The 20100-nt window shown below is 38.8% G+C and overlaps 1 protein-coding gene across 6 annotated transcripts in view; it reads left to right on the plus strand.

Moving 5' to 3' along the window:
* Nucleotides 1-20100, plus strand: part of CHRM3 (cholinergic receptor muscarinic 3) — a 235255-nt gene that overhangs the window by 129045 nt on the left and 86110 nt on the right. For 2 of the 6 annotated variants that reach the window (XM_035108375.3, XM_088666464.1), the window contains 2 exons: nt 5847-6003; nt 18964-19226. The gene's annotated coding sequence lies outside the window, so the exon portion shown is untranslated. Of the gene's footprint in view, nt 1-5846; nt 6004-6118; nt 6447-18963; nt 19227-20100 lie in introns of those variants that run through there. The other 4 variants (XM_035108374.3, XM_088666463.1, XM_088666462.1 and 1 more) reach the window with 3 other exon arrangements.

Consider the following 20100-nt stretch of genomic DNA (forward strand, 5'->3'; position numbering starts at 1 on the left):
GTTATCCGAACCCTGAGCCATCTGAAGACACCCCTGTATTAAATGTATAATAATAATAATAATAACACGGCCCAGGAGGAAGGAGCTGAACCACTGTATAACAGTGCCCCCAGCTCCCAAACCCTCTAGACCAGGCATGTCAAACCTTTGGCCCTCCAGATGTTTTGGCCTACAACTCCCATGATCCCTAGCTAGCAGGACCAGTGGTTGGGGAAGATGGGAATTGTAGTCCAAAACTTCTGGAGGGCCGCAGGTTTGACATGCCTGCTCTAGACGGTCCAGAAGGATGTTATGGTTGATGGTGTCAAAAGCCGCTGAGAGATCCAGCAGGACTAGGAAACTGCTCTCACCTTTGTCCCTAGCCCGCCGAAGATCATCAACCAGTGAGACCAGGGCAGTTTCAGTCCCATGATGAGGCCTGAATCCCGACTGGAAGGGATCCAAATGGTCCGCTTCTTCCAGGCGTGCCTGGAGTTGTTCAGCCACCACTCGCTCAATCACCTTGCCCATGAATGGAAGATTTGAGACTGGGCGATAGTTGGCCATATTAACCGCATCTAAAGATGGTTTTTTAAGAAGCAGTTTAATGACCGCCTCTTTCAGCGGGTCTGGGAATACTCCCTCATAGAGGGAAGAATTTACCACCCCGCGGAGCCCATCACCCAGCCCTTCCCGGCTCGCTTTTATTAGCCAGGATGGGCAAGGGTCAAGGAGACAGGTGGTTGGTTTCACTCGTCCAAGCAGCCTGTCCACATCCTCGGAGGTAACAGATTGAAATTGATCCCATGAAACATGACTAGACATGTTTAATGTTTTGTTATATTGTTATATATGTTGGAAGCTGCCCGGGTGCTGGGGCAACCCCAATAAGATGTGAGGGGTATAAATAGTAAAATTATCATTATGGAATGGGACGTCCCTATTTTCATCAGAGAAATGTTAAAGGGTATGGGAGAGGGTGCTGCTGTGCTCGGATTCTGCTTGCAGGCAGTTGGTTTGCCACTGTGAGAACAGGATGTTGGACCAGATGCTTCTTTCTTCTGATCCAGCAGCGCTCTTACTGGGTCCCGAATACTTGTTTAAATCTTTCATTTGTGCCTTGTTTTGAAGAATGGGAACACATGTTTTATTTGGGGGGTTCTCGGGAAGCAGCAGGTCATGTTGTGTGTTCTTGTGGTAGATAAGAATAGCAGTCAGGTGTCATATAGCTGTCATAATGAAAAAGAACTTATATGACTTGGGCAGTGGGCCAGTTTAATGGTAATGTTGAAGTAATTGGTCCTGTTTGAATTTCTTTAGGACTCCTTCCTGTGGATCCATATTACAATGGTGTCATACATTGTACATAAAAAAGGAACTTTGGGATAGCGATGAGGGAGTATTGCTTGGAATCATTCATAGATATGTTAGCATACTATGGAAGTGGGCAAAATGTTACTAATCTGGAGGCATCTTTTCCCCCTGAGCAAACTGAGGTACCTGGAGCAACATATTAACTACATTTACACTTTACATAACAATAAACTACAGTAAATTCAACAATTTGAACACACCCTACATTCCAGTGGAAGATCTTTTATGGACAATCTGCATTTCATGGAAGATTGTTCATCTTTAATATTTTCACTGAGAATTTCCCAAAAAGTAACCAAAGAGCCATAGGCCAATGGAAGGAAGTAAAGAAGTGAAAGTTAGCCAATAAGAGAAGGGAACAGATCTTTTAAAAATGTAAAATAATGTAAAGCTGAAAATTGTAAAGTTTACAGGTGAGGCTTGTGCCTGAAACAATTTGTCATAAACAAGAGTGGGGGGTAGAAACCCTTTCATTGCAAATAAAATCTAATAAAATACATATGTATTGGACATGACCTCAACTTGTTAAAAATTTCATTTCTGACTATATATGAGAATCTGCAATACTAAGCCACAGTGAGTTTAGTTTACCTCATCATGATGAAAACATGCATTGGTATTCTCAGCTATTAAGTCTGTGCTTCCACAAAGTCTGGTACCAAAGACCTGCCGATTTACTTCTTAAAGCTATGAATTCTTATTTTTAAACCTCTAGTTATTGCTTTAAAGAATGTTTCATCTACTGACCATACTCTTACAAATGCATTTTCCAGGAGCTGAAGGATTGCTAGCAAGGTATTTCCTGAAGAATGTAAACTATTCCTGATGTGTTACTAGTTTATACCTAATCAGTACTTAAAACACTTGAGACAAAAATGATTGTACAGCTTTCAGTTTCAACATCATCAAACATGTGTATACAACTTCCAGCTTTTTGTTGAATTAAACTGAAGTGTGTTGAATTAAATTAGAATGTTTTGAATGTTAAATCTTTGGATTATCAAATGTTTACAATTTTCACATCATAATCCTTTGTTGGTTAACAAGCAATTCATTTAGAATAACTAGCCTCCTGTAGCCAAAGCTCTGGCTGGCTACTTCTTCACAATATTTGGAATTCATCCAAATATTCAAGCTCCTCACTGCCTCATAGAACTCCTTAATCTGAGGTCCCACAATTTCCATTATGTGTCTTTCATTTGCGCTCCTCTAGTTGCATTTAGTGTGGGTAGGTAAGTAGAGGAGTGCATAGCCAGCAGCTGGAAGCATGTTGTGTAGTGAGCACTTAACTAACCACCTGCTATTATTGGTCAACTTGGGAGGTCGCTGCATGGTTTTGTGCAACCAAGGCCTGGTAGGTGCCACCTTCTGAATGCTGGCACCTGCCAAGTAGCACATCATGGATTCCCTTTATGGGAAGATGGCTATTTGCTGTGTTGTTTTTCTATAAAAAGAGGTGCTGGAACTCACCATGAATGCCTCCATTGTTCTGTTATAATGGCAATGGTGCCCACCTGAGAGGTGCCAGAACTGAGTTCTGGCGAGCTCCAGCTGAAGAAAGCCCTGGCTGTTTGCCTCCTATCATGCCAGCTTGGGTGATATAGTTTATCTAGGGTGGAGCTTATCTAATGCTGAATCTTGAGAATTACTTCCTGATAAGGAAGTGAGAAAACCTGGCAGTGGTGGGTGGCTGCTTTTGGCACACGTTCATTGACTCTGTGTTCTCATCTAATCTTGCTTGACTGCAGTGATGCAACATCAACTTACCTGTTTTCCTTTGAAAAGGTGAACAGGGTAGGCACAGATGTGCACATGCGTGTCACTGCAGGATGAACAAATTGCCCTCTGGAGTGAGCACACCCATCTGTTGGTGGACCTGAGTATGTGGCAAGTGGTAGTGATTTGAAGGCAACACCACATTTACTCACCCTGATCCCTGGAAGTGAGCACCACCACTTCCTTATTGCAGATAGGTTAAACAGATAACATTTTTTTTGGGATAAATAAGATCCCTTCTACTTTCAACGTATAAAGCCCTCCATGTCTGGAGAACTCAATACCTAATGCTCCTTTTTGTATGCATCTATCTCCAGGCTTATCTACAGGCACCCTTATTGGTGTGCCGCCTCAAGCTCAAATTCAGAGGGTGGCCACAAGAAAGTGTTTTTTTGTGTGTAAAGGATCCCAGCTGTGGAATGTGCTCTCCAGGGGAGCTTGCCTGGGACACCACCCTTTTGGCACCAGTCTAAGTCCCCCCCCCCCTGTTTTCTCAGGTCTTTTGACATCTTGCTTTTAGTAAATAGGATATGTCTGGTGGCTTTAAGTGCCTGTCTTAGATAATCATTTCACTTCTTGTGCTCTTTATCATATTTTATTGTTCTGGTCTTTTGTATGATTTTGTACGCTTGTTGAATTAAAAAAAAAAGATTATTGTGAATTTTCATTTATACCATCATCTTGCTGTTATGTTTTATTTTTCTGTCTTGATGCCTGGATAATTTATTTTATGAGGAGTCTCAGAAGCACAGAAATAATACAGTAATTAATTTTCTCCCTCTTCAAATGGATTGATTCCCATAAATCACATTTTCACAAGTCTGCATTCCATCTGTCCATTTTCTTGATGGAATGAAAAGCAATCAACTGCAACAATCTGCAAGCTTCTTCAAATAAAGGTCTAGGTGACATCCTGAAATTAAAGCTCAGGGAAACTTTCTATTGCAGTGGAGCTTCAATTGGTTTAAGCTGGCATGCAGAGCAAAATCCAGGAAGAGCAACTTCTTTTGAAATTGGCATTATGTTATTTGTTGTACTTATATTTATTATGCAGTTTTAATTATATATTTTTTTCGGGATTGTAGTTTATTGATATTTGCCAGCTGACCTGGTAAAATATTTGTGAAAAGTGGTGTATTTATATTTAAATACATATTTTCCATGATGATTATGTATTGTCAGCACACATGATGCTTTACTGCTAAACATAAGCCCAAAAAGATGCTGCTAGGAGGAAGGGTGGTGTGGGTGGAAGCAGAAGCCAGAAAATAGCGGAGATGTGAAAATGCAGTTGCACTTTGATTTCAGTTAGGTGAAGTCTCAGTTCTGCTCTGAATGTGATATCGGGCTTATTGCCAAATGTGATGGGGCATGTCCAGCTATATAAAATGTGTCAGCTACTAGGAGCATGCAGCCAAAAGTTGGACTAATTGGTACGAATCAGTATGCATAATCCAACCTAACTCTCATCCTGCTCCCTCCCTTTCTAAGGTAGTCTGTTTACAGTGCTACAATGTTAGTAAAAACCACAAAATTAGGAACAATGGGAAAGTGACTATTAGGGTTGAGCAAAGAAATGTCATCACAATGACTTGTGTATACTCTGGGTGGTGTTGGGTAGAAGTGACTGGACATATGGAACTGAATAAGGAACAAGTCATTGGAAGACCCCTGCAGGAGCCAGCTCACATGGCAGATAAGGCATTGGGCTGGATCTTTAGTTGAGCAGGTGCTTGTTAAAGGGGTCCAGGAGTGGTCACTCTGTCCAGGAGCTCACACAGGGGCTGATGGGCCAAACCCCCTTGCAGAAATGGTGGCCGTGGCATCAGGTCCGTGTCAGGGGTGACTTCCCAGCACAGGGTCAACCCCACTGGGTTCCGATCAGTAAGCATTCAGGCAGCTTGATACATGCCCAATGCCTTGGCCAAACCTTCTCACACCTGCAATCAATAAAGTATACCCAATGCCAATCTCTTGTGTTCATTTCTATGGTCTACCCCACACTAGGCTGCAGGCATCATCACACACCCCTGACGGCAACTGGAACCAGAGTGCAGCCTGTGCATTGCAGGCAAGCAGGATTTAGTTAGATAAGGGAAACGAGGAAATCTGGGGTTGTGAGATCAGGAGCCAAAGGCCAAAGGTTTCCCTTGAAGAATTGCATGGAAGTGTGATTCTGCAAGGTGGAGAGAGGAAATAGAATTTTTATCCTGGAAGACGACAAGTCTGGCTAGAATCCTGAACAGAAGGACTCTACACTGCAATGTTTTGTTGCAGACCCACTTTTAGATAGATAGAGTAATAACCTGTCCATAAAAGAAGGTTCATCTAGCATTTTGCCCTTTTATACTCTACTCCTCCTTTCTGTTTCATAATACAGTAACTCTTCCATGGAGAGTGTCTTGTGGGTGTTCTCCTTATTAGTCTCAGTGCCAAGGTGTCATATATCCTTTATCTCTTTCATAATAGTTAAGACAGAGATCTTTGTACTTTCTTACTTTGTTTCTTTTTACAATTAGGGGCAGGGAAGCTTCTCTGACCATTTCTATTTCTGCTTGGTGCCAAATGGATTTCTGTTAGAGGAAAATTAGTAATACCTGCCTAATGAGTTGATAAGAAAATCAGGGATTGATATTGGGCAGCTGAGTTTCAATTGCCTTTATAAGTATATCCCAAAAGTGTTTTTCTGAGTTCAACACTGAACATTTAATTTCTAGAACTGTCACAGAACAAGGCCTACTTGACTGACTGACTGAATGCCTAAGGAAACATTCTTATGGACTTTTATCTCATCCGGAACTCACCAGAACTCGGTTCCGGCACCTCTCAGGTGGGCACCATTGCCATTATAAGAGAAAAGGGGAAGTGTTCATGGTGAGTTCCAGCACCTCTTTTTTCTAGAAAAATAGCCCTGCTTATGGGCATACTTTTGGGGAATCACTTTATATGTATCCGTTTCTCACTAGGTGCCAATAGTTAAATTACATTTGAATGAGCTACAGTGATTCAAATTTTGTTGCAATTGTAGTTTTTCTTTAAGAGCATAGCTTGGTACTATGTGTCGAACTTCAATGCTGATCTTTTACTCCCATAACTCCAGAAGGGCTCAATATTGTTATTGCACCTGCTTTTCATCCTCTGTAAGTCAATTTCACAGCCCATTTGTGAAGCCTTAAGGTGAAATGGTGACTGTCTCCCACTAAATTCATGGCAAATCAGAGTCTGACTCTCTGAGATCAGAGACTAAGCAATCTCATTATATCTGCCAGGATTTTTGGGATGTTCTTTTCGGAAGAAAGTTCAGAAGCTGGAGAAAGGTAAAAACAAAATCCATATATTGATATATGAAGCTTGATCTTGATGGGACTGGCATCTTGCCTCATCATTATTTTTGTTACGTGCTTGAGAGATTCACAAAAGTCTTAAAGGAGTTATTCTATGTGTGTGTCACAACTTGACCAATTATTGTAAAACAAGAGATCTTTTTAAACTCCAGAAGGTAGAGAGAGGACAAACTTGGCATAAAATGCAAAGTTATCATACTTTCCCATGAAAGTTAATTTGATTCACTTATTACAAGATTTAAAGTATGAAAATATTTCACTAGTAAAGGAAGAAAGTGAAGCAATAACTTCATAGTTCAAATTATGTTTTGGAGAGAGAACTCTCTGAGGTTACTTCATATCTGTCTTTGATAGGGTTATTGTGTGACAACTATCAGCAAAGCTGTTAAACCCTCAGATATTGATTGAATTATCTGTCCTTTTTGAAAGCTTTAAACCTTTCTTATTTGTGCCACAGACTTTGTTTTCTAACTCTGCATGCTAGAATCTTGTTTTACTTCTTGGATATCTTATATAAAAATGTGAACACATCCCCGAGAGTAAGCCTTTCAGCCAAAACTCCCCCACATCTTCAAAGCTCAAAATACCCATAGATGTCTCCTCCATTCTCAAGAGACATTCTCTGAACTGCCTTCTCCATTAACCATTCTGATAAATCTTTAAATCTGGGTGCACACTTGTGTAATACTTAATCATGCATTTTTGGATGGATTAGAAAAGTTTAGAAAAGGAGGGTAGTTTAATTATTTTCATTTTTTATTTGTATAAAATAAATTGAATCTTGTCAGGCTTCAACATTTCCCTTCCGGGGGGTGGGGTGGGGAGAATCCAGTAAGTTGGCTAAACCATAAACGTAATGGAGAAAAGATTGACTTCAAATTTTGCGGTGAGATACTATATCACTCAAGAATTTTTTTTCCCTAAACAATTTATTCTTCCTCTATCTGAAAAGGGGGAGGTGAGAAAGGGTTTCTTGCAAGGGAGAAATAGAATTTACATACAGAAGCATGAATATTTTAAACACAGACTTTAAAATCTCAACTTCTTTAATATTTTCAGTTTTACATATCAGACAAACCATCAGTTGTAATTCTAACTTCATTTAGAGAGGGAATAATGCAACGGGGAATTTATACAGTAATGCTGTCTGCCTTGGCTCAAACAGATGTTTGAAGTGTTTGTAACAACAACAGAAAACACATTAAAGCTGTAGCTGTTTGTATGAGACTTTTAAAAAGAATCTTAGTTGCCGCTATGCTTGTCTGTGGAAATATAGTGCAGAGCAGAAACAATGAAACCCTGCGTCCAAGTGTATCCTTGCTCCTGTACTGCATCACTCCTTCAGAGCCTGGCCTCAGCCTGAGCAAGTCATCCTTCTGGCCATGCTTCTACCCACTGCCCCCCAGCTGGAGATATGAGGAAGAACCCCAGTGAAGAGCCTGCCTATGCTCCACCAAATACTGCTGGCACTCTGCTGTTTTCTGTTTGAGTCTGTGAGCCCTGACTGTCTTTATACATGTTGAAATGCAGGGGGAGAAGTGGGGGTGCAACCAGCCAGTTCCACCTGCAAATTGTATTGGTGGAGAAGGCAGCATATATTGCCCTGGTCCAAAAGTAATAACTTTGCTATGTAACACCCCCCTTTAAACTATCAGGTCAATCAAAGGAGGCACCAATTTTTTCCTCCTGGCCCCACTAGGCAACCACATGCTATGGCATCAGGGTGGATGGAGGAGTGTGAGACCCGTTGAAGCAAGAATGTATAATCAAGGCAGGGCTGGATTAAATATCCAAGCCGCCTGCCTTTTTCAAACTGACCAATCCTTTTCCTGGGTGTGACCTTCCTATTGGAATGCATCCACTCTTCCCAGACCCAAAAAGCCTTGCAACAGGTGCTTGGTGAAGGACTGTTTTATTTCCATGTGATGTAAATAATTGTACCATGAGCTGTGCCTATTTTACAATCATTAAAATGCCCAGGCTCTAAGGGAGACATCATAGTTTGAAGCACTTTGCTGAAGTATTGATAAACTACCATCAGTATGCAGTTCACTCTTAGGAATTGCTTTGGGGCACCTATTTCAACTGAAAAGCACGCTGTCAAACAAAATCGCTTATGGAATTTTCTATTGTTTCTTTTATAACCCACTATTGTGAAGAAAAGGTTTTTTCCCCCAAGCTTGGATTTAATAACTGCAACCCAGTTCCGAGTTATTAATGGATTTATAAGATTACTGATTCCCAGGTGAACAGGGGGGGGGGCTCTCCTATTTGCTTTTTAGGAACCTGATATTACTTTTGTTCCTGTGATATGCCCTACCTTTTTCCCTCATATTTATTTCAAAAAATAGGACTTGGTTGAAGAAAATTGGTGATTTTATGCCTTTTCCCATGAAAATATATATATAAATTTACAAAGTACAAATAGCAATGCCATAAAAGGCAGAGCAGAAATATTTCAAGAACCCAAAACAGTGCAACTCCTGCAATCCATCAAAACTTCCAAAGGAGGAATTTGAATGTTGAGTGACAGAATGCAGGATTTTTAAGCATTCAAAACTTCCAAAGGAGGAATTTGAATGTTGAGTGACAGAATTCTACAACTCACATGCCCAGCACCTAGTTGGAGGTGCCCTCTTGCCTTAGATCAGTGATGGTCAAACTCGTCCCTCCAGCTGTTTTGGGACTACAACTCCCATCACCCCTAGCTAACAGGACCAGTGGTCAGGGATGATGGGAATTGTAGTCCCAAAACAGCTGCAGGGCCAAGTTGGCCATCACTGCCTTAGATGAACCTTTTGCTCATGGAAGGACCTCCCTGTAGCCAAAACAATGTATTCATTCCTTACAGGCCAGAGGATAGGCTCAGATGACAGGTGCACTTCGCTCGTGAAAATAGTGGCCTGGTTGTTAGCTGCACAACACACAGTTGCAAACAGTGCATGTCATGGTGAACATCACAAAATGAAAAGTATGGGTTAAAATACTTCCCTTTTTTGCCTAAATCCTTGAATATTCTGTTTGAACAACCTGCCTACATTGCAGCATAAGCACAAGAGCCTATTTCATGTTGTCTTGCAGTACATGATGCCCTTGGAGCAACTTGATGTTAAAGGTAGTATAGGTGTTTAGAGGGGAGAGTTTAGATTCCCATTTCCCCACTTCCTCTCCAGCAGTCTTCTGTTCCTGTACTTTCAGCACTTAAAATCAGATGGAGGTGACACAGCACTGAATCAGTATCAATTAAGATGGCCAGTAACTGACTCCATTATGGCCTTTCAGACATGGCTTTGTGGAGACGGGTTGAATCTGTCAACCACTTTCTTTGGATCTCAAGCTCTCTTAAGGAGTTGTTCAAAACTGGAAATTTGTTGTTCAGTTTGTTTAAGAGTAGAAATAACCTCACTGGTTGTCTTGCAAAATGTGTTCTCTCTTTTTAAGGCTCTGAGATTTACGAGTTAATTAGGCACCTCTTTGCTGCCTAAATTGGCTTTTCATATCTAAGGTTTAATGATCCAAAGCAAAACAATAGTGCCAGTACATGGCTTTTTAATTTTTACCCAAATCATTCTTACGTTTTTTGGAATGTTTTTAATCCTCCAGTCACTTGGTTCACCCTGAAAGCTTGGCTTGCATGTATGAAGTCTGTGGGAAAAAGAATTATCTTAATTTTTCATTCAATAAACCTCTCAATGCGAAATCAACATTTCATTACCACCTTTATTTAAAATTAAGATTAATGTTTTAACATGCCTACATACATTCAAGAGTATATTTTCTCTGGATTTCTTGGCATGAACCATAGACACATTTTTCTTTTATGTCTGTCGTTCTTTTCCTTAGGAAGTAACATGCTAGTAGCTGTTTACAAAAATAATAACTTGATTTGAATAATAATAGTAGTAATAATTCCAAGCTAAATTGACCTGAGTTACTCCTTCTCAGCTAATGTGTGGGTTGAAACATAGTTATCCAGTAGTTGTTTACTTCCTGACTCTTCCAATGCAGATCTGAGCTCAAAACCAGAGAAAGTACATCCAGAATGCATATTTGGGGGTGTGGGGGGGAACTATTTAGAAATGTGTATTTTGAAAGTAATTTTCTTTAAATACTATCTGAATGCATATTTCTCTGTAGATAATTGTTGATTGAAAAGGACATTTAATGAAGAGATTTCCATGGTAGGGGAAGCACATTTTTCCAGTTCTCAATGAGCAGTGCATTTTCTGGGGAAATGCCAGCAGATCCTTGCCCAAACTAGCACATCAGTTACAGTAGATAGTACAGAAGAGTATTACAAATCTTATTAAAGAATAATATTATCATAGAAAAATCTTATTTCCATCTTTAAGAAGACAGAAATCATGATTAGAAATCTGTATGAAATCCAGAATAATGCAGATTGAAGGTATGATTAGTAATCTGGTAGCAGGTGCATTTGCAATAAATAGGGAAAAAATATTTTGAGTTGACGGAGAATTGTATATTAATTTAAAAGGAAGGAGGCATTGCAAATTCTGAAATGCTCATGAAGTTGTTTAAATTGTTCAAGCTAAACTAGATTGTTAGAGGTCTTGCCACTCCCTAGTTCTTTAAACTAGCACTGCACTGCAATTGTCCTCCCCTTTTAATAACAGTAATAGCATTAATAACTATTTCCTGTTTGTGGATTGTGGCTCAGGGTACTGTAATTCTTTCTACTTCTTGACTTCCAATATTTGCAGTTTGTTTCATGCAGAGCTATTTGCAAACTGTTGCCAGATTAGACTTGAAGTAAGCTGATTTTTATCAAGCCCTGGGTAATTCTGACCATTTCATCTGACAATTTTAGTACTGTACCATGGCAGCTGACCTGCGTAAGTGAAGGATTAGAGTAGCATCAGTATACTGATAAATATTTTTTTGGAAGCATTGTTTCAACATGTGCTCATTAAAGGTAAGAGAAAAATCTATTGCCTTTTGTGTTTCAAACAAAAGATTTACCGAGGTCTGTAGGCATTTTTAGTTTTGTTATACTTAAACAAGGAGGCTTTAAAATAATGGGGGTGTTACATAGCAAAGTTATTACTGTGATGCCCTTCGCATTAACGATTAAGAAAAGTATGAGTATCTGTCATAGGTTTCTTTGAATAAACTGCTAGATTACTGCTATTCAAACATTAAATGTGTGTTAAAACAAAACACAATATGTATGCTACATGCTTTCCATTTAGCTTTACAGTGTCATTTTTCTTTTAATATTGTTGCTGAAAGAGAGCACTGTATTTTCCTTAGGACAGTTAGTGTTTGATTAGGAGTAGATAATCCTCCGTACAAGTCAATAAGCCTGAGAGGGATTTCAGCAGACTGTTATTAACCCAAAATCTTCTCTTTGCCTGTTTTTTTCTCTTTGGTTTCCCTTACTCACTTTTCCTAGTCAGAAATGGTTTCACATTCCAATAAAGAGAGACTCTGCTTTGATTGAAATGGTGTTCTTATTGGACAACTGATTCGGTTTGCCTGGCGTAGTAACATAGAGAAGATAGAGGTAGCTCTATCCATCATCCTCTGGCACCACATTTTGAGAAGCAAAAGAGATGGTGTCACAATATTTTTATGCATTCATAGAGAGCTGTTTTTGTACTTGTTTTTTTCCCTTTCAAAACTTCTCCTGGATGAAGTTTAATTTTGAAATCCTTGTATCTGAAGAAGTGTGCATGCACACGAAAGCTCATACCAAAATAAAAACTTAGTTGGTCTTTAAGGTGCTACTGAAGGAATTTTTTTTCTATTTTGCTTTGAAATCCTTGTTTTTTTTAGAATAACTGAAATGATAACATTGTAGAAAAATGTAATGCCACAGGTTGTAGTTAGTCCCTGTGGTTACTTTATGCAATTTAGCAGAGAACACAGAAGATGTAACTTCTGCATATGTTTTGTTTCCTATTAACATTTTGTGCCACAGTTAATAATACAGGATACAGCTTGCTTTTAGCAAGTATTTCTCTACTGAGGGTGGTGGAAATAACACCTGAAGCAGCCTTTGTTAGATATTCCTTTTCTTTTCTTTTTTTTGTTTGTTATGAGCTTAGAAGGTCTGAAACTCAGAGATGAGTAGCAGGAGGTTCCAACCCATTATTCCATCAGCATGCATTAACATTTAGTTTGTGTTTTTTTCTGTTTGTGTTTGTTTGCTTTTACAGTTCCATTGCATTATTGTTTAAGAGCTGGCTCAAATGTTTATGGGTTGTTTGCCATTTGGAATGAACAGGTTCAATTCATACACTGTTATTGAAATGGAAATGGTTTTTTTTAAGGGTTAGGTACACGTAGGTCAAAAGCATGCATGGAGAGCCTCATGTGTTTTATGTAGCATATTTGAGTAGTATGGGTTAAAAGGACAGCAAATACCTTTTGCTTTCCAAGTGCAGATTTAATTCACAGTACAGTACAAGGGGAAATACCTTCCTGCTTGTAGTGCGAGCTGACTTCATTATTTAAAAATCAAAATATGCACACCCTCCCAAATTATTATTTTAGTTTCTAAATGTTTATGTTTTGTATACAACTCCTGTTTCCAAGATGGGAGCAAATAAGTCATATTTTTCTTACTTTGTACATTGTTCAAAATGCAGTATTTGCAATCCTAGGGAGAGATGTCACAGAAGCGATGCAGTTCAATAAAGCAAATGCGGTTTAATTTAGACAACATGCTTGTGTGATTGGGTGTGATTAAAGTATCATTTTCATCCTGTGAAGTTATTGTCTTTTTTTGGAACATCCTCCTATAAGCAAAGCCAGACTGAATATTGCTCATCACAACACACCATATGGTTCTTAGTTGGTAGAATTCAAAAGCTGTTCCAGGGAATCTGTTATAGTTATAGCAGGCTAATGCTGTGGCTAACTAGCTGGCTTCTTTGGTGCAGGCATTGTCCTGTTTTTGCTCTCCAGGGGTCTCACACATCAGCTCTGAGTTATTTGCAGTGTTGTTCCCAGCAAAGAAATGCATGCTTGCTATGGTACCACTCATAATGGTATGATAATGTATTGAAGGTTCTGCAGTATGTGTGTGTATATATATGTAAATTTATATTATATTATATTATAATATTATATTATATTACCTTAGCCCTACAGGGTTCCGCATCTTGAAGTTCCACAAGCAGGGAATTTATTGATCATAGAATTCAACATCTTAATTATTTCAGGTCCATTTTGTGGTTCTACGGGAAAGTTTGGATATGTTTTGGGGAAAAACTTGCAAATTATGAGAAGCTGCAGTGGTCACTGGTCACATGACACTGTTTCTTACTTTTCAATGATTAGCAGAGTTTTGAATAAGTTTTATCTGCATATTTGCTTAACTCGGACAATTAGGCTACAGAATTCTGCCATTTCTAGCCCAGATTTTGGATAACATAAGCGTTGTGCAGGACTGTGATTTTTAAAAGATAATTTGATTTGTTTATAACTCAATCACTTTTTAATACATTACAAATCCCTCTTACCCCACGCCCAGGCCAGAATGGTACATCATTTTAATCGAAGTTTTACAGAGTCAGAGTGACAGCTATTTTGTCAAAGCCATCCACAGCAGGGATTTTAATCTAGGTTTGCTTGAACTTGACCTATATTGTGGTGCAGAGAAACTATGCTGATGCACCTACTTGAACAGGATAATCGTATGCAAGAATTTGGACATTCTAGCTACTATACAAGCCACACAGCTCAACTCATAATTTTTCTGTAGTTTGGGACACCTTCTTTAGTATCATATTACTTTTGTAACCTCAGAGTTGGCTTGTTGTTCTCACATCTTTGTTGTCCCTAACTATCAAGTTAACCTTTAAAAATATGCTTTTATGTGAATGTTAGCCTTTATTGTCCTTTGGGGGGGGGATTGCATGACCAGTTTTGTTTGTTTGTTTGTTTGGAAGAATGGAGTAGGATCCCAGGAATCATACTTCTTCTTTCCTCTGGTTACTTTTTGTTAAAGTGTAGGCAATAGTCTCCAGCGGAAGCTGCCTAAGGACGGCTTCTGGATTATCAGCATTCTTCAGTGTATTACATAACATCATTTGTGCTTGAATGATTTAGTGAAATGGGTAAAAGAGATGGAAAAGGAAGTCAGGTTGACTCTGAAATAACAGTTGAAGGGAACTCTCAAGTTAGTAATTCTGGTAGTGCTATAAACTCATATTATGATTATTATGATTTGTTCACATACTTTCTTTTAAAATTTGGCAATGTGTGAATGTTTTGTTTAGTAACTGTAACACTGGGAAACCTTGTTCTTTTTATTGGGCAATGAATTTTTTTTCCTTTGGAATCCTTGCTAAATATCCATATCACAGTCAACTAATTTACTCTGCACAGGCATCTATCATTGGCTGTTTGCATATTGCTGGCAGTAGAGGATTTTGGTAGGACTGCCCTAGTGTACGGTAGTCCATTAGTCCGTGCTTGTAAGATAGAAAGCAGGGCTGGTTAGTGTTTTTTAAATGCGTTTACATCAATATACCTCTGATTTCAAGTGGATGGTAACCTTTTTAGCCAATTCCAGTCTTGTACAATCACGTCAAAGGACTGTAGCATTACCAAGAACTAAATGTTCAAATCTTCATTAGGTTTCAGCAACTGAATTTTTCACATTGAACATGTAAAGTTGGATAATGTTGGCCACCCCATCCTCTTCTTTATATAGTTACACATGCAGTAAGTTGAACACATGGAAGTCAGAAGGCACATGTAATTCTATTCCCCTTCCACACACTCAGTGTAGCATGTAACATGCTATTCTTTGTTTTGAGAATGGCTGTATGAATGACTTGTAAGGGATAAGGCAGTCCCTCATCCTGGTCCTAAGCTGTATAGGACCAGGTTAACACAAGAGGCACTGGCAGCAGTGATCTGTTGTTCAAATGGATAGGAGCAAGAAGCTTATTTCATCTGGTTATCATCCAAGTTATTGCACTTGTATTTCCCATGCTGCACTGATTCTCCCTTCACCAGAAGAAACAAATGTATCAAATGACCAGGAGTGTGGGGGCAGTGGGGATAAATATGTATGATAGTATGCATTTGAGAAGTACTTTGATTTGTCTGTAGCACACTTGCCAAAAAGATTGGGCAGTACTTGTATAAGCTCCAGTCTCTTGTCAGAAGAAGAGCTCTAACAATTTGACTGAACTTGTTTGGATAATTAAACCTTGAAATGGTTTTATTGGATTACACAAATACACACCTTTGATCTGAAAGGAGTTCTGTCATGTCCTCAGTGAAATAATCCAAGTTTCCCCCCCCCCCATGAGTGCACAGATTGTATTTCACATTCTGAAAACATTTAATTAACTTATTTGCCAAAGTATGTAAGCTATGAAAACACTCAATCAGTTGTTGTTGTTGTTTGTTTTCCTTGGCTGCAATCAAACTGTTGTTTAAGATGAAAAAAAGAGATATCGTGCATATCTGTGATTAACTAGTCGGTTCAAAGCTACAGGATGAAAAGGATGTTTATCTGTTCTCTGCTAACCACTTACAAATAAAGACACATAATCAATTTAGGATGTATAAACCCGACACAACCATTAACAGTGTTTCAAAAGAGGATAGCTGATGTGGCTGCAAAGAAAAAGAAAGCAAATTAGTCATAGAATCCTTTCTGTTTTGAAGATCATATTTGGGTTTTTATTTTCATTTATACAAGGCAGGTCTTAGCCTTTGTGCCACTGGTCAGATCCAACCTCGCAGCTCCCCTCGGCCTGCCAGTCCCCATCAGGGCCGTCTTAAGCATATCTGGCGCCCTGGCGCCGTGGTGCAAAGATCCCTCTGCCCCCCCCCCCATTTCCCAGCGCAGCTGTCTGACAGGTAATGCGCGGCTGGCACAGCAGTTAAACTATTCCTATGGATCATGTGAACAATGCCCAGAAATTTTGGACTCAGACAAATGCAAACTCACAGTAAAGTCCAGTATGGACAAGCCTGATATTCAGATATTTTATGCTCCCTAGACTTTACTAGAATGGTGACAGGTCCCCCCCCCACTCTAGATTGACATAATAAAAAAAACTGGCATTTGCCCCTTCCTGCAGTAGAACAGCCATTTCTAAATCGAAAATATTTCAACAGTGCAAGAGAAATTAGACAACTGCCATTAAATTGCAATGCTACATGAGCTGAAACTAATTTATTTTAAGTGAAAATAAACATGTTTCTCCTTAACCTGGGGCATGTTGAAATTCCTGGGGCATGTAGATTTGAGATGTTACTAGCATTTGACTCATTTATTATCTTAAATAATGAGCAAAGAAATATATAGCATCTTGATTATTTATTTATTTATTATTATTATTAAAAACCAACTAAGCTGTTGAGAACCATGTACTTCTCTTGGCCTTTTTTGGTATCATCTGTATTTTTTTTTGAAAAAAAACCCAGTTCATTTTAAAGGGCTTTTGTGCTACTTTCCCCACTACTTATAATAGGCTTTGAACTAAGTATAAAGAGTATTGAAAGGTATGTGCTTTTAAATTGAATCTAAGTTAATCTGTAGCTCCATCTCTGTGGATCAGTGAGTGTCAAAACAGCATGCACTGCCAACTGAAATGAAGAGGCAAACACGGTATGCTATGATTAAAAAGACCACCACTTTACTAAGGAACATGAAGGATTCTAAGCCAGCATGGCCAGTGTGAGAGGCAAGGGAGACCTTTGATCTCATGGTAAAACAAATTGTGATCAGCATGTTGAATCTTTGTCAATGATACAGACACTCAAAGAGTCATAGTAACTGGCAAGAGTATGAAAACAACCAGGATTCTGCCTTTCTTACATTATTTGCATTGTGTTCACTAGCTTTTTTAAAAGAAAGAAAGAAAGAAAGAAAGAAAGAAAGAAAGAAAGGTATTCTCACTAAACAAATGCACAGTTTCTTAGTTCTTCACAACTCAATGTGGTATTGCCATTTATACTGAATATTAAAGAGACCTCTAAAAATTGAAAAACAGAGTTCTAAAGCAATCTACTGTGGTCATGATTGATTAGGGATTTGAACCCACATTGTCTAAATCTTATGCTCTATCTATGAATACATTTTTTTTTAAAAAAAATGGAAGCTGTGTTGGCTTACAATAATTTCCAAGTATTAAAGTTGTTTAGTATGCAATATGCGACTTGAAAAAAATGCGTTTTTTTTTCAAACGTTTGGATGCTTCATTAAAAAATAAAGATTTTAAGATACTTGATAATAGTCCTGTTTTGCCCTTTTAATGTAAAACATTGAGTTGGATTTCAGCAGCATGCAAAGACTCTCACTTAAATGTTCAGAAAAACTTTATGCTAGACACATCTAATTTACAATCCCTTGTTTACATTCCATTCAAATAAATAAAAGTCAGTACAGTAGTACCTTGGGTTACAGATGCTTCAGCTTACAGACGCTTCAGGTTACAGACTCCGCTAACACATAAAGTAGTACATCGGGGTTAAGAACTTTGCTTCAGGATGAGAACAGAAATTGCACGGCGGTGGCACAGCAGCAGTGGGAGGCCCCATTAGCTAAAGTAGTACCTCAGGTTAAGAACAGTTTCAGCTTAAGAATGGACCTCTGGAATGAATTAGGTTCTTAACCAGAGGTACCACTGTATTGGAGCATTGCTGATACTTTTGTTCTCCCACAACAATTAAAATGCAAAGAAATCATTGTGTGTGTGTGTGTGTGTGTGTGTGTGTGTGTGTGAAGAGTAAGCATTTGCTTGCACCAGTCTACTTTTAATATGTACTGCAGGGCTCCTCAACAGGCTGCCCTCCAGATATTGTTGGATTATAAATCCCACCATCCCTGACCTTTGACTGTCCTTGATGGGACTGATGAGAGCTGTACTACAACATCTGGAGGGCATCAGATGGCTTCCTGATGCATTGAATTAAGAGTGTTAAAAATGACTTGTGCAGTGTTAAGATCCTTTTATAAAAAGTCATTGAGAAAATTAGCTATAATTTTGTGTGCTTTTAGAAGAACTGTAGCTATCGGGGGGGGGGGATCAGTTGATTCATCTTCCTCTATGATAATAGTAATTAGATGCAATAAAATGATACAATTCCAGTATTTCCAAGTTTGGGACACAGCAGTTAGTTTTCCAGATATATGCCTCTGTTGGGGAAAAGCCATTCAAAGTTTTAGAATCGGGTATGGGTGAAGGGGAACAGCAAAACAGTTGTTGGAATAAAAAGTTTTTATTAAAAGCTTCCTAAAAACAGCATCATATTCCTCTGGCAGGGTTTCCAACTTATTTTGAAAGATTAGTAAGTATGTATTATTCCACTTGAATGATTCAGTTCAGAAGGTATCTGAAGACCACTCTGAACTTTTGCTTCCCTGAATATTCAAGTGATTTTTACAGTCAAAGCCTCATTGAACTTTTTAAAAGTGCAATATAAATGGCTTTTTTCTCTTTTCTGTATTATTCTCATCCCTGAAATGCCCTTTTATTTGTATTATTTCCTCTAGATCCTCCCCGTGATCCATGGCTTGAAAGAAAATGTCTGGGACCATCGCCAGTCGCTCCAATCTCCTGCCTCTTGCACTCTGCTGAACTCTACATTGGTGCCATGTTCTGTGGTACAACGTTATGGTATGGAATGTGTCATGAGGTGTTCATCACTTGGATTAGTTGCCACGCTTCTGCCTCTGTCAAAGAGAAGTGCAGAGGCCTAAGGTGGATACAACAGGATTGACTGACTGACTACAGCACCCTGGACTTATTCTCAAAGGTAGGATCACTCCAGGCAACTGGAAATATGTCTGTAAAATGTTATCACTTGAGTCAGTATGAGATACTGAGACAATGTCTTTCTCACATTCTAAGGCATTTTGCACCAATTCGTATAAAGAGTTAGCATATGAAATACAGAGATGGATTATTGTGAGATATAAGCATTTTGGGAGCCTTGCCTAAGAAAATAATTGATAATGGTGGCAGGGAAATGTATAAATATATGCATTATTATCATATAGTTAAGATTGTCACTGTAACTGCATTTATGCTATCATATTTTAGGGGAAAATAAGGCAAAAAGAAGCAATGGGGATTTAATTTTTTAAAGCAAAGAACACCGTTTAATCTTCTGTTTTGAACTAATCCACTTAGCACTTTTAACAGAATTAGAAACAATTATTTAATATTGTGTTAAATGTATTCCTGCATATTCACGTATTATCAAGGGGGTGATGGGTAGCACTGGAAGGATTCTGCACCCAGCCGTAATTTCCAGGGCTAGAAATGTAGTTTTTCAATAAATGTCAAGCATTTTATTCCCTGCTGCTGAATTGTCTTTAAATTTGTTTTCCTTAGATGCTCATACCACAACTAAATTAATTTAGATTAGCCAGCTAACTATCAGGAGATTCTGCAACATTCTGTAGTTCTTGATCAAATGCAAGGAATTCAGGCTCAGGCAGTAAACCTGGTAGACATGGTTTAATAGTTTAGTCAATATTTGAGTTGCAGGGTGGTAAACATTTTCCCCATGGACCAAAGCCTGGCGTGCTATGGTCCATGGGGTCACGAAGAGTCGGACACGACTAGACGACTAAACAACAACAACAAACATTTTCTTGGACACATTCTCATACACGAAAAATTGA

The sequence above is a fragment of the Zootoca vivipara genome, chromosome 3 (genome assembly GCF_965207765.1).
Source record: "Zootoca vivipara chromosome 3, rZooViv2.hap1.1, whole genome shotgun sequence".
NCBI classification, from domain to species: domain Eukaryota; kingdom Metazoa; phylum Chordata; class Lepidosauria; order Squamata; family Lacertidae; genus Zootoca; species Zootoca vivipara.